The 12,434-nt window shown below is 41.0% G+C and overlaps 1 protein-coding gene across 2 annotated transcripts in view; it reads left to right on the forward strand.

Annotated features, from left to right (window-relative positions):
• The window catches only part of LOC137326918 (MAP3K7 C-terminal-like protein), a 67,596-nt gene that overhangs the window by 21,377 nt on the left and 33,785 nt on the right, over window positions 1-12,434 (forward strand). The gene's annotated exons all lie outside the window — the stretch shown is intronic.

Here is a 12,434-nt window from a genome sequence, read left to right on the forward strand (position 1 = left end):
AAACAGGCACACAGCATCCCACAGGGGTTGCACTGCAAGGAGAAGCCGTGTGGTCCACTTCTTAAAAGCTGTTTGACTTACTAAACACTGTTTTCAGACCATATCTTTTAACCATTTTTGGATTGTTTGATTTGCATTACTCGAGTGGTATTTTTTGATTGTGCTTTAAATTATCCTTTTGTTTTTGTTTCTTTGTCTCTTTCTACCACCTTCCATTCAAGGCACTGTGATTGCCATAAGCCTCTCAGCATAGAATGGACATTCTTTTGGCAATTCCTCGTCTTCACGGAGCTCATAGAATTTTTAAGCACAGAAGAGGCTTTTCTGCCCAGTTTCCTTCACAGCACCCTATTTTTGAGTTGTCTGCATATTTTGATAGTGTGCCCCCCAGACCCAAGTCCAGATCATTTATATATAAAAGCAGTGATCCCAACACTTAACCCTGGGGTGCACCACTGTTCACATCACCCCAGCCTGAAAAACATGCATTAACCACAACTGCATTAACCAACTTCTTGTTGATGTTACCACATTCCCTTTAATAACATGCATCTTAATGTGTCAACAATCCCCGTATGTGACACCTATTTAAACAGCTTTTGAAAATCCACGTGTATACCATCCAAAGCGGTTCTTTTATCAATGCACCTCATTATTTCCTCAAATAACTGACCTTGGTTAATCCCCATTTCTAGGTGAGTGTTAATTTTATCCCGCATTATAGCCTCTAGAAACTTACTCCATACCGACATCAGGTTGACTGGTCCATGGTTATTATGTTTAGCCTTTTCTCCCTTTTGAACAGAGGTGTTAAATTGGTACACATACAGTCCTCCGTCACCACTTTCATATCCAAATATTCTATTCAGAGTCTCTGCCATTGCTTCTCTGACTTCCCTAAGCATTCTGGCATGCATGCCATTAGAGCCTGGTACCTTTTCCATTTTCAGTTTTGCTTATATTTTGATACTTATGTATAGTTATCTTAACACTAGGATTTGGTAGCCTAGTAATTATGGTCTGGATTAAAATCAGAAGGAATGAAGTTGTAACAGTCTGGGCACCAGAACACAGCAGAATATTGCTGGAACATGATTTGACGGCTTGAGAGTAGGAATACCTGAAGCAGTCTTGATTTGACCAGAGTGAATTGTAGGTCAGTAAACTCAATGTCAGACCTAAACCCCTTAAGTTATTGTGTCAGTGTCAATTATACAAGGGAAAGCATCAAAACCTGCATATCCAAATACCTCCCAAAACAACCTGAATTGAACCTGATTAAAGGTCTAATGGAGCTTTGCTGATTGAACTGACCAAGGACCTGATACCATGACATTCCTTGTTGTAGAGCATTTACTTTATTATTTATCAGTGGCTTTGCTGTCATCAAACAAATGATTATTAGAGTGTTCATATGAATGTAAAAATTCATAATTGTACTTGATAGAGAGAGAAAAGTAATAAGGATTGCAACTACTTTAAACCAAAAAGGAGGGGGGCATGTGATGGTCCTACTGGCACTGCTGATAAACTGAACTCTTTGGAGTTTTTAATATGATTTTTAAGAAAAATCATGTTTTGGGACCTAAAGGAAGAGTGAATAGTTGAATTAATTCCCTGTAATAGTTGAATTCCTTTTAATAGTCAGAGTAGTTGATTCCCTGATTCAAGATTGCCCTATATTTTTCAGAATAGCTTTGTACTTTTACATCATAAAGCAATGACTAGAGAAAAATATGTATTCCTGTTGTGGTAGAGTCTGTGTTGCAATGAAATACAACTAAAATGTATATTACTGATACTGTTTAATCATTTTTTCCTTCACTCTCTCTCTTAAGAACATAAGAAACAGGAGCAGGAATAGGCCATAGGGCCCCTCAAGCCTGCTCTGCCATTCGATAAGATCATGGCTGATCTTCGACCTCAACTCCACTTTCCCGCCTGATCCCCATATCCCTTGATTCCCTTAGAGTCCAATAATCTATCGATCTCAGTCTTGAATATACTCAACGACTGAGCATCCACAGCCTTCTGGGGTAGAGAATTCCAAAGATTCACAACCACCTGAGTGAAGACATTTCTCCTCATCTCAGTCCGAAATAGCTGACCCCTGATGCTGAGACCATGCCCCCTAGTTCTAGACCCTCCAGCCAGGGGAAATATCTACCCTCAGCATCTACCCTGTCAAGCCCTCTTAGAATTTTATATGTTTCAATGAGATCACCACTCTTGCTTATTCATATTTGTTTGAATCTTTTCTTTGTCCTCTTGCCCTTTTCCAATGCTCCATAAATTAGCAATTCTCTAGATGGGAAACAAACAATGGTAAAATGTAAGTAAGTAACATTAATGCATGTAATGGGAATCCTGGTGCCACTGTCACATATTGTTTGTTTCCAGATTAATAGGAGAAGCATTATTTGAGGAAAGGGGTTTGTTTTAAGAGTTCTGCCTGTATCACGTGTAAAACATTTATATCTTCCTTATTTGCATTGAATTGCAGTCTAAATATCCAGAAAGCTTGTCTAAAGTAATAAAACAAATGGGCAATGAAATAGTGTGGATCTTTTCATCTGCAGCTCTTGTTTACAGCACCCTTATTTAGAACTGACATAAGGACATTTATCAAATACATTGGTGTTCTGTTAAAGGCATTTATTTCCAGTAAAAGAGTGATTTTCTATAAATAACAGACATTTGAACATGCTAGACAAAAAATAGCTGCTAAACATCCATGTGAGTGGGAGGTTGCAGTAGTAAGAAAAAGCAAACATTTACTCACCAAATTAAATTTGAGGTGTAAAAATCTGAATAAAAATCTAAATCAAAAAGCCATAAATCATTTCAGGATGTATTATAATGCAGCTTCTGTATATTTTATTGCAATTTTGAGACAGTCTTGTATAACCAAACATCATTGTAAAAGTGTTACAGAGAACTAACCTCTAAATTATTGTATCTGTGTCATTTGGTTTGGCATTGGGTGGCTAAATAGTTACATCATACACAAAAATCAATTTTAATTACTAATTCAACTTGTAACATAAAACTCAATTCCCAAAATTTTTGACTGCTCAAACCTCTTGGGAACAGAGAGGTCATCAAAAAAGTTAGTATAATATGGCAGGGCTTAAAGTAAAACTTATCAGTCTCAGCTCAGAGGCAGCACCTTCTGCGACCCCTCTACTATAAATACTGAATTTTATTCTTCCTAAAATTGAGTTTTAAAAACTGCTATAACCCATATTTGCTCTGCAAAATGCTTGAACACCCTCTCTGGCTCTGGCTCCTTACTGGTAGATCCTAGCTAAGGAACATGCTCAGCTACTGTAAGTAAAAAAACTTCTATGTTGAGGTCTACAAAGCCACAACCAATGTAAAATTCATTTGCTATTATCCAGAAAACAGAATTGTTCCTTCTAAGAAGTAGGTATGCATAAGTACAGCAGTTTTAATGATAAGGCACCCTATCAGTTCCTTGGAAACATGTCAGTTTAACAAGCTGGAACGGAGAAATTTCAAAGAACTGACGTCAAACATTTATACTTGAGAAAGTTTTTGCAACTTATTGTAGAATTTCCCCAGTAAAATAACACGAAGTTAGTCGTCTTTGATGTAAATAACTCATCTTGCAAAGACAAGTTCCATCTGAAGTCTAGCTTTCAGTGTTATTCTGTAGTCCTCAGCCTTGCACTACTGTCAACATGTTTTACAATTAGTCTCCGTAACATTGCCACAGCAACTGTACTGTTGTCATTACAGACCTTTATTATTTGCACCATACTGGCCATCTGGAGTATGATTCATCTATCCGTTTTTAGAATACTGATCTATTTTCAGCACCTCCCAGTAAGAAAGTCTGTAATCTAGCTAACAAGTAAACAAATTGTATATTTGAGACTGATATTCTGTGAGAAGTAAAAGGGATTTCTTATTGGATGTCAAAAAGAGTTTGGTTTTAAAATGGGGCTAGTACGATGGTCAGAAAACATGTTGTGACAGTCCTGTTGTGAACTGAAGCCAGACACCGTCCTGCTGGAAGCCAGGAGTTAAATACATGCCCCAGCAGAATAGACATCAGCTATTCATTGCTACGTTGCTATTGGGTGATGTGTGACTAACCGCTCAGAAATCAGCAGCACCTGCAAAAAGTATTTGTATAATATATTGTAATCACATTTTTTTTAGGATTAGGAATTGCATCTTCCTTTATAGAACGTATTTAAAAATGTGTGATCCAAAATCTGCAGTAAAGTGAATGGAATCCTCCTGGACTAATGAATTACTAAGGGCGGTAAAATGAAGATTTCCCCTGATGTCTCAGTAGATAAATCCACTGCATGGTATGACACTGAGCTATGGACACCAGAAATGTCAAATGTTTGATTCCTTGTCTTTGCTGAGTTAGCTTGTCTCTGCTATCGAAGCAATGGGGACACTATAATTGGCTCAGCGTTCCAGGCTAGGAAAGAGAAAAAAATCAGCAAGGATTCCCACTCTTAATTGCCATCCAGTGACCTCTACTGGAAATGTCCTGTGTAAGTGCTGAGTGAAGATAGTGTTAGCTTCTGTTATGGTGGTCCGATGTTTGAATAGCTCACTGACACTGACTGTCCAGAGTCAAACACGAAGAATGGTCACTTGACCAAGTTACTAGAGCTACTGTGTAGAACCATACTTCAACATGAGTTTCCCCTTCAGGAGAATTAAAATATCTCAATGGCAACTATCCTATAATTTTGTGTGTGGGTGTGTTTTTCCCTCCATTTTTTTTCTCTTTACTGTACCTCCTCCTTACCCCTTCAGGAGAGATGGTACGGATAAATTATGGTGAAAGTGTAAATTAATATGGGTAGTTGGGCTTCAGTAGACTATGTACCGTAAATTGCTCGTATCATTCACCACTTGTTAATTGATAAATATCCTTTTGTTCTTATATACAAGATGGCAAAGGAGTTGGGTGAGAGACTTAAGAAACTTGCTCCACAGAGCCACCTTGGGCCACAACCTGCAACTATATTGTGACAGTTGACATAGGAAAATTGAATGGAAAATATTGACATAGCAGTTTACAATAGCAAATGTTGAAAGAAAAGTGAGACCAAAAATGATGATAACAGGAAACGAGGTTTTTGGATGTGAAATGTGCGCCCTCACTAGATTTGTTATAATAATTAGATATAACTACAGGATAATAAATGATACGGGGTATTAATTGAATTCAGGAGGCTCTGATGACTTATAAAGTGGAAGATTCAATTACTACCTTATTTCTCTACAGCCAAATGTTATCTTTTATCATGTACTACTGGATCTCCTGTGATGTTGCTCACAGTGACTTGGAGGATACACTTTTTTTTAATTCTCGGAATGGGGCGTCGCTGGAAAGGCCAGCATTTATTGGCCATTCTTAGTTGCCCTTGAGAAGGTGGTGGTGGGCTGTCTTCCGCTGCAGTCCGTGTGGTGAAGTGTTTTCACAATGCTGTTAGGTGGGAAGTCCAGGATTTTGAACCACTGACGATGAAGGGACGATGATATATATGTCCAAATCAGGATGGCGTGTGACGTGGAGGGGACGGTATTCCCATGCACCTTTTGCTCTTGTCCTTCTTAGGTGGTGGGTTTGGAAAGTGCTGCTGAAGAAGCCGTGGTGAGTTGCTGCAGTGCATCCTGTAGATAGTACACACTGCAGCCACGGTATGCTGGTGGTGGGGATGGATAATGTAGGAGTGTTAAATTGGTCATTAATGAAGACTGAGCTGCAGGAAATGGATTGGGATAATCTCAGATCGAAATAACGTGACATTTTTTCTCTTGTATTTTTCTGACTTCCTTCTTGGGAAATTAACCTTCAGTGCAATCAGATTTTAACAATCATCTTTACAGCTTAAAAACCAGGTTTCACTGATTTGTAAGAAGCTTTCATTTTACAGACTGCTTTCTAAAGTGTGGAATTTTTAAATTATATATGATATCTGTGTGTCTGATACGAAGTTGGCTCTCATGTACTTAGATACCTATTTCTCAGAACAGAAGACCCTGGACTCGAAAACCTGTGATCTAGGTTCACTACCATAATGATAGCGGAGTGGGAATTGTGCCGGTGACCCAAGTTCGTGACCCCGTCAGAGTTCCTGATTCAGGCAATTTGCATAATGGCAGAAGGCACCTTTGCCAACATAGGCATATTGTGGTTGGCCACCAGAAAATTCAGGTACCATGTGAAATTAGCCTCTTTAGAAGAGAGTGGATTTCACAGAGTCCGGAACTTCAGAATTGAAATGTTCCAAGCCATGAACCCAGCCTGGACCACTCTTGTGGACCCCACTTCCGCTGTTCCACTGTACTTCATGCAAGCAGTACATCAGGGGCACAAGAGGCAGGACCAGTGAGAATTCCAGCAGAGGTGCCATCTGACCAGGTCCTGCCTCTTACATTAAGCTGCAAGGGGGCAGATGCAACTACTGCCTGCTCCCACCTCCAAAGAAAATCCTCGAGGCTGCTTCTTTGGGGCAGATACCTGGCATTACTCCCCCACCTGTCCTTGCCTGCTCCTCTGATGCAGCAGTCAGCCCCAAGCACTGAGGAAATTCGGATCCCTTATCTCCAGGGTTTGTTTCTTGAGCTTTATCTCTGTTGACAGTTGTGTCTCTTGCTCCTTACTGAACAGGTTTTTATTTGTTTATATATAAGCTTAGATTTTCCGACTGGCATTATTGTAATGCTGTTGGTACCCAATTAAGCTAGCATGACTGCTCAAAGAAATTTGCAAAATGTTGGATGAGCAATTTGGTTAGTTTTAGGCAATTTCTGGTACTTGATTAGTAACTTTGTAAACAAAATTTGAGTAATTTCATTGGTTTGCTTTTGCCTGGGTTGCTGGTTCTTGATTAACAGCAGAAGCTTTTATGCCTCTCTGGGGATAATTGGATATTTGGACAAATCAACATGGTTAACTGAACTGTTAGCAGTTATTTAAGCCAATCAGAATGATGCTATGTACATTTAAAGTGTGATGGATTAAGGTGTGGTACCTTACAGTATAGTCTACAGAAGTCTTTAATTATATGGATAAATAACTAGGCTCTGCATGCTCAGTTGGTACTCTCTTTTCACAAGCTTCACTATGGACATGACCTCATAATTTAGACTGAGACTTCAGTGCAGTATTGTTGCACTTACAATTGTTTGAATGAGATGTTAACCTGAGGAACTGTCTGGCTGCACAGCTGGATGTCAAAGATTCCATAGCACTATTAGAAGAAGAGCAGGCTGTCCTCCTGGAGTCCCGGTCAACATTTCTCCCTCACCCAACAAACACCATCAAATAAATCTGAGTAGTCATTTATTGATTTGCAGTTCGTGGGGCCTTATTGTCACATTTTGGCTGCTGCATTTGCCTGGATAACAGTACTGTACATCAGAAGTAATATATTGGTTAAAAAGCACTTTGGGATATCTTGAGGATGTGGTAAGGTCTTAATTAAATACAACTTTTTTTCGTCCTTTCTAGGTAATTTTTAAAATTAAAGCTCACAGGAGTTGCTTAATGGTGACTTAATCTTTGCAGTATTGATCTTTAGCTATTGAACAGTGAAATTCACAACTAACTTGGTTGATACAGAAAAATGTGGTGTGGTCAATTTCCTTTAACCCTACTATCTTGCCACAGGACAGGTGCACTGCATCTAAAGACTTCTGTGCTTGTCCAGGCCTGGCTGCAGCCAAATTTGGAGCAAGTATACAGCCAGCTTAGGGCACCTGTCCATCTTGTGCCCTTTAGATGTTACAGCAGGAAATAGACCCGGGAAGCAAGAAATGCCCCTTTCTGCATCGTTTACATCTGAACACTGGGCCTGCATATACCCTCCCCTTGGAAGTGCTAGAAATCACAGGGTAAATGTAAAGGGGATGGAGACCCTGTCAAAAAAGAGGGTTTGAGACAAAAAGCCAGTATCAGCAAAGGTGACCATGAAGCCATCGGATTGTTGTAAAAACCCAACTGGTTCACTGATGTCCTTTAGGGAAGGAAACCTGCCCAGGTATTTCCTGTCCACAAAAAGCAGGACAAATCCAATCCGGCCAATTACTGCCCCATCAGCCTACTCTCAATCATCAGCAAAGTGATGGAAGGAGTCATCAACAGTGCTATCAAGTGGAACTTACTCACCAATAACCTACTCCCCGATGCTCAGTTTGGGTTCTGCCAGGACCACTCGGCTCCAGACCTCATTACAGCCTTGGTCCAAACATGGACAAAAGAGCTGAATTCCAGAGGTGAGGTGAGAGTAACTGCCCTTGACATCAAGGCAGCTTTCAACCGAGTATGGCACTAAGGAGCCCTAGTAAAACTGAAGTCAATGAAGATCAGGGGGAAAACTCTCCAGTGGCTGGAGTCATACCTAGCAGAAGGAAGATGATAGTGGTTGTTGGAGGCCAATCATCTCAGCCCCAGGACCTTGCTGCAGGAGTTCCTCAGAGCAGTGTCCTAGGCCCAACCATCTTCAGCTGCTTCATCAATGACCTTCCCTCCATGATAACGTCAGACGTGAGGCTGTTCACTGATGATTGCGCAGTGTTCAGCTCCATTTGCAATTTCTCAGATAATGAAGCAGCCCATGTCCGCATGCAGCAAGACCTGGACAACAAACAGGCTTGGGCTGATAAGTGGCAAGTAACATTTTTGCCACACAAGTGCCAGGCAATGACCATCTCCAACAAGAGAGAGTCTAACCACCTCCCCTTGACATTCAGTGGCATTACCATCGTCAAATCCCCCACCATCAACATCTTGGGGGTCACCATTGACCAGAAACTTAACTGGACCGGCCACATAAATACTGTGGCTACAAGAGCAGGTCAGAGGCTGGGTATTCTATGGTGAGTGACCCATCTGACTCCACAAAGCCTTTCCACCACCTACAAGTCAGGAATGTGATGGAATACTCTTCAATTGCCTGGATGAGTGCAGTTCCAACAACATTCAAGATGCTTCACACCATCCAGCACAAAGCAGCCCGCTTGATTGGCACCCCATCCACCACCTTAAACATTCACTCCCTCCACCACCGAAGTACTGTGACTGCATCATCTACAGGATGCACTGCAGCAACTCGCAAAGGCTTCTTCGACAGCAACTCCCAAACCCAAAACCTCTACCACCCAGAAGGACAAGGGCATCAGGTGCATGGAAACACCATCACCTCCAAGTCACACACCATCCTGACTTGGAAATATATCACTATTCCTTCATCGTCGCTGGGTCAAAATCCTGGAACTCCCTACCTAACAGCGTTGTGGGACACCTTCATCACATGGACTGCAGCGGTTCAAGAAGGAGGCTCACCACCACCTTCTCAAGGGCATCTAGGAATGGGCAATAAATGCTAGCCTTGCCAGCGATACCCATATCTCAAGAATGAATAATTTAAAAAAAAAAGACAGACACATAGTTCAGATCACAAGTGCGTGCTATTGCTATGTTTGTGAAGATTGCAATGCTAAGACAAAAATGTCACGCCCAACCTAATGACATCAAAGTTGGTTATCACATCCTAGAGAGTAATAATGAGCAAAGCAAACTAATGCCTCAATATAAATCGCTAATCAACACCATGGCCTAGGAATTCGTTTGCATACTGTCTGTTTTTCAGACACTGGATGGACTCCCTAAGCCTCCAAAATGGTGGGCAAAAAGTGAATGATTATTATGAGCCGTCTGCCATAGTGGTACAGGCCTGAAACAGGTGTCAAACCCTTTATATATGCAAATAAGGGGCCTAACCACTGTTTGAAGTGCCCTCTGCAATATTGGTTTGCCATAAGGCAGGCGATGCCAGCTGTATTCAGGAAAAGTAGGTTTACATGCAGCCTAACAGGTTGCAACCAACCAGCAAGGTAAGTTTTTAAAATACACTTGTCTGAATGTGGTGCTGGGAGGAGCAGGACTGCTCCCGCCGACCCCACCTTCAAAGCTTGTGGGCCACTGCTCCCCCTTCCTGGTCCTCTTTACACATTTAACTGATGGCTAGTTTTGGTGACGCAGCTGCCTGATCTTCCATTTCTCCTTGCCGATGAGCTGCCTGATGACGCTTATTAGATATCCGCAGGTCGCCGGCTCAATGAGAATGCAGCCCGAGACCCAATATTGGATGTGCCTCGGGTCAGTTGATTCAGGCGTACGGATTGCTCTCTGTGTTCCCCTGCACTCCCAAAAATAAGCGGGCTGGAATTTCTAAGCCCATGGTTCACAGACTTGATTCCAGTATAACTGCTCAAAGGATTCCCATCAAATGACCAGAAATCTCTCTTTCTTCAAGAAAATCAGAGCATCGCTAGACTCTCAATATATCACGCAGTCCAAATAAACTTTATTTTAGTGATGATGGAGTGATCAACATCCAGAATGAAGCACTAACTATTTGCATTCTCCCTTTCATAAGACCTCATCGCACCTGAAGGACAATGAGGTTTAAAAGTTCACGTTTTATGTTTTGCAAAATCCAGTTATTTGTTTTTGGAAAATGAATATGCTGTCCATCATAAAGGAAGAAAAGGATGTAGTGAATTCATCTGGACACTAGGTGGAATGGAGCGTTTTCTTTGGGAACGTGGGCCATGCTGTGATTAAATAACTTGTAATGAGCACATGTTTTTACGATCAAGAAATAATCCATGGTTAACAAACGCAACAATAGATACAAGACAGATGTTTGACATGGCTATTGACATTCTCCTTCATGCTCTCTAGTTCTTGCTGTCACTAATCTCTGTCCTAGCCTTTTTTCCCTTCTTAATACCCCTCCTCTTTGTCATCATCGCCCCAATGTATCTCAGCACTTAGTCTTAATCTCAAAAACATTTACTCAAAGCGTGAAAAATGTTTACCAAGCAAGGTGACAGAGCCAGAAGCATTTCTTCGTCACAATACAATTAAGGTGGGAGAGTTAATGTCAATGTTACCATCACTTGCGAGCTGCGCAAGATTTTTTAAGTTCAGGATTTACACGGGAAACTTAAATACGTAGAAAGCTATGTTTAAGTTTTATGTCTGAATCATGAATATTAAGAAAAGTCCTCAAATTGCAGGAATCTTGAGTGAATTGTGAGTGTTGCAACATGCTCATTTACTGGAGGGATGAGCTGCAATAAGCCAAATTACCTTTTTTCCTTGCTGACTTATTTTAGAACAGACCATCTTTTTCTGAAAGTACTTATTTCTCTCTCTCTACTTCATGGTGTAATTCTTACAAAATCAAGGAATGTTCTGCTAATCCTGGATATGTTCAACAGAAAAAAGAATTGTAGATATGTGTTTTGAATGAAATTTGAAGTTGCTGCAATTTTGAAACTTGACAAATATTTTTAGGAAAAGTCAAATGGTTTCTATTAAAGGAAAGTATTACAGTTTGTGATAAATATAAATGATCATGGAGTTGGTTGCAGTGTTGTAACTAAATTGATTTCTGCAATAAATACATGTATACAATACAGTGCATTCATCTTTAGACAGCAGAATGAATTGTTTTCATTCACCTCGTATGTAACTAAATCAAATGCTGCTTTTAAGCTGTTGTTTATTATGCTGGAAGTATACTTTTAGTTATCAAGGATAGCGAAAGGCCTGTGCTCTTGGTCAAATATAATTTTTAGTGGGATTTTCTTTTTGATTTCACCAACCACTATTTTTCTCTCCTTTTCTCATTTATCCCATCTTGTACCTATTAGCGCCTATGATTGAAAGGGAGGAGAGGTCCAGCCTGTGAATAAATCAACATAATGTCCCAATTAACACAACAGGAAGCGTATATGAAATTTCTCTCCGTTCCCACATAACCCAGTCGATGCTATTGAAACTCCCCCCACCCCCATTGAGCCCCTTTCTTTTCCTTTGCCTCCTCTTGAATAATATTTTGAATCTCTCCCTCCACTGCCCACCTGGCATTCTCTTTCCCCCCCACTCCCAGCAACTCCCTCATTACCTGCTTCCCTATCCTTACTCTCCCCCCTTTGTTGAACAAGTTTGTCCTCTTCATGACAAACTTATTTTGCATAGTGTCTGCCCTGCCCCTGCTGAGCAAGTTCTGTCCAGATTCTCCCCCCCGCCCCCCCCCCCCCACCGCCTCAACTCCCTGGAGAAGGTGGGGGGGTTGCAGGGGAGGATGAGAGGAGAAGGAGGCTGAAACAGGAGAATTTCTTCCCAGTATGGTTCCCAATTTTGACCTTTGCTGTCACACCAACAGCCCTCACATAGGCGATGGACTGGTACATGTACCAATCGACCTGCTCATTGAAATTCATGAGAGCTGTACGGGTGCAACCAAATAAAGATCCAACAGACATTGACATTGTTGCAGTAGGCAACCACAACAGCAAAAAGCAATACGAGTCGCCAGAGCCAGTCTCCTGGGCTGTCCATTAGCTGCTATGTAACA

This window comes from Heptranchias perlo, chromosome 11, assembly GCF_035084215.1.
Source record: "Heptranchias perlo isolate sHepPer1 chromosome 11, sHepPer1.hap1, whole genome shotgun sequence".
NCBI classification, from domain to species: domain Eukaryota; kingdom Metazoa; phylum Chordata; class Chondrichthyes; order Hexanchiformes; family Hexanchidae; genus Heptranchias; species Heptranchias perlo.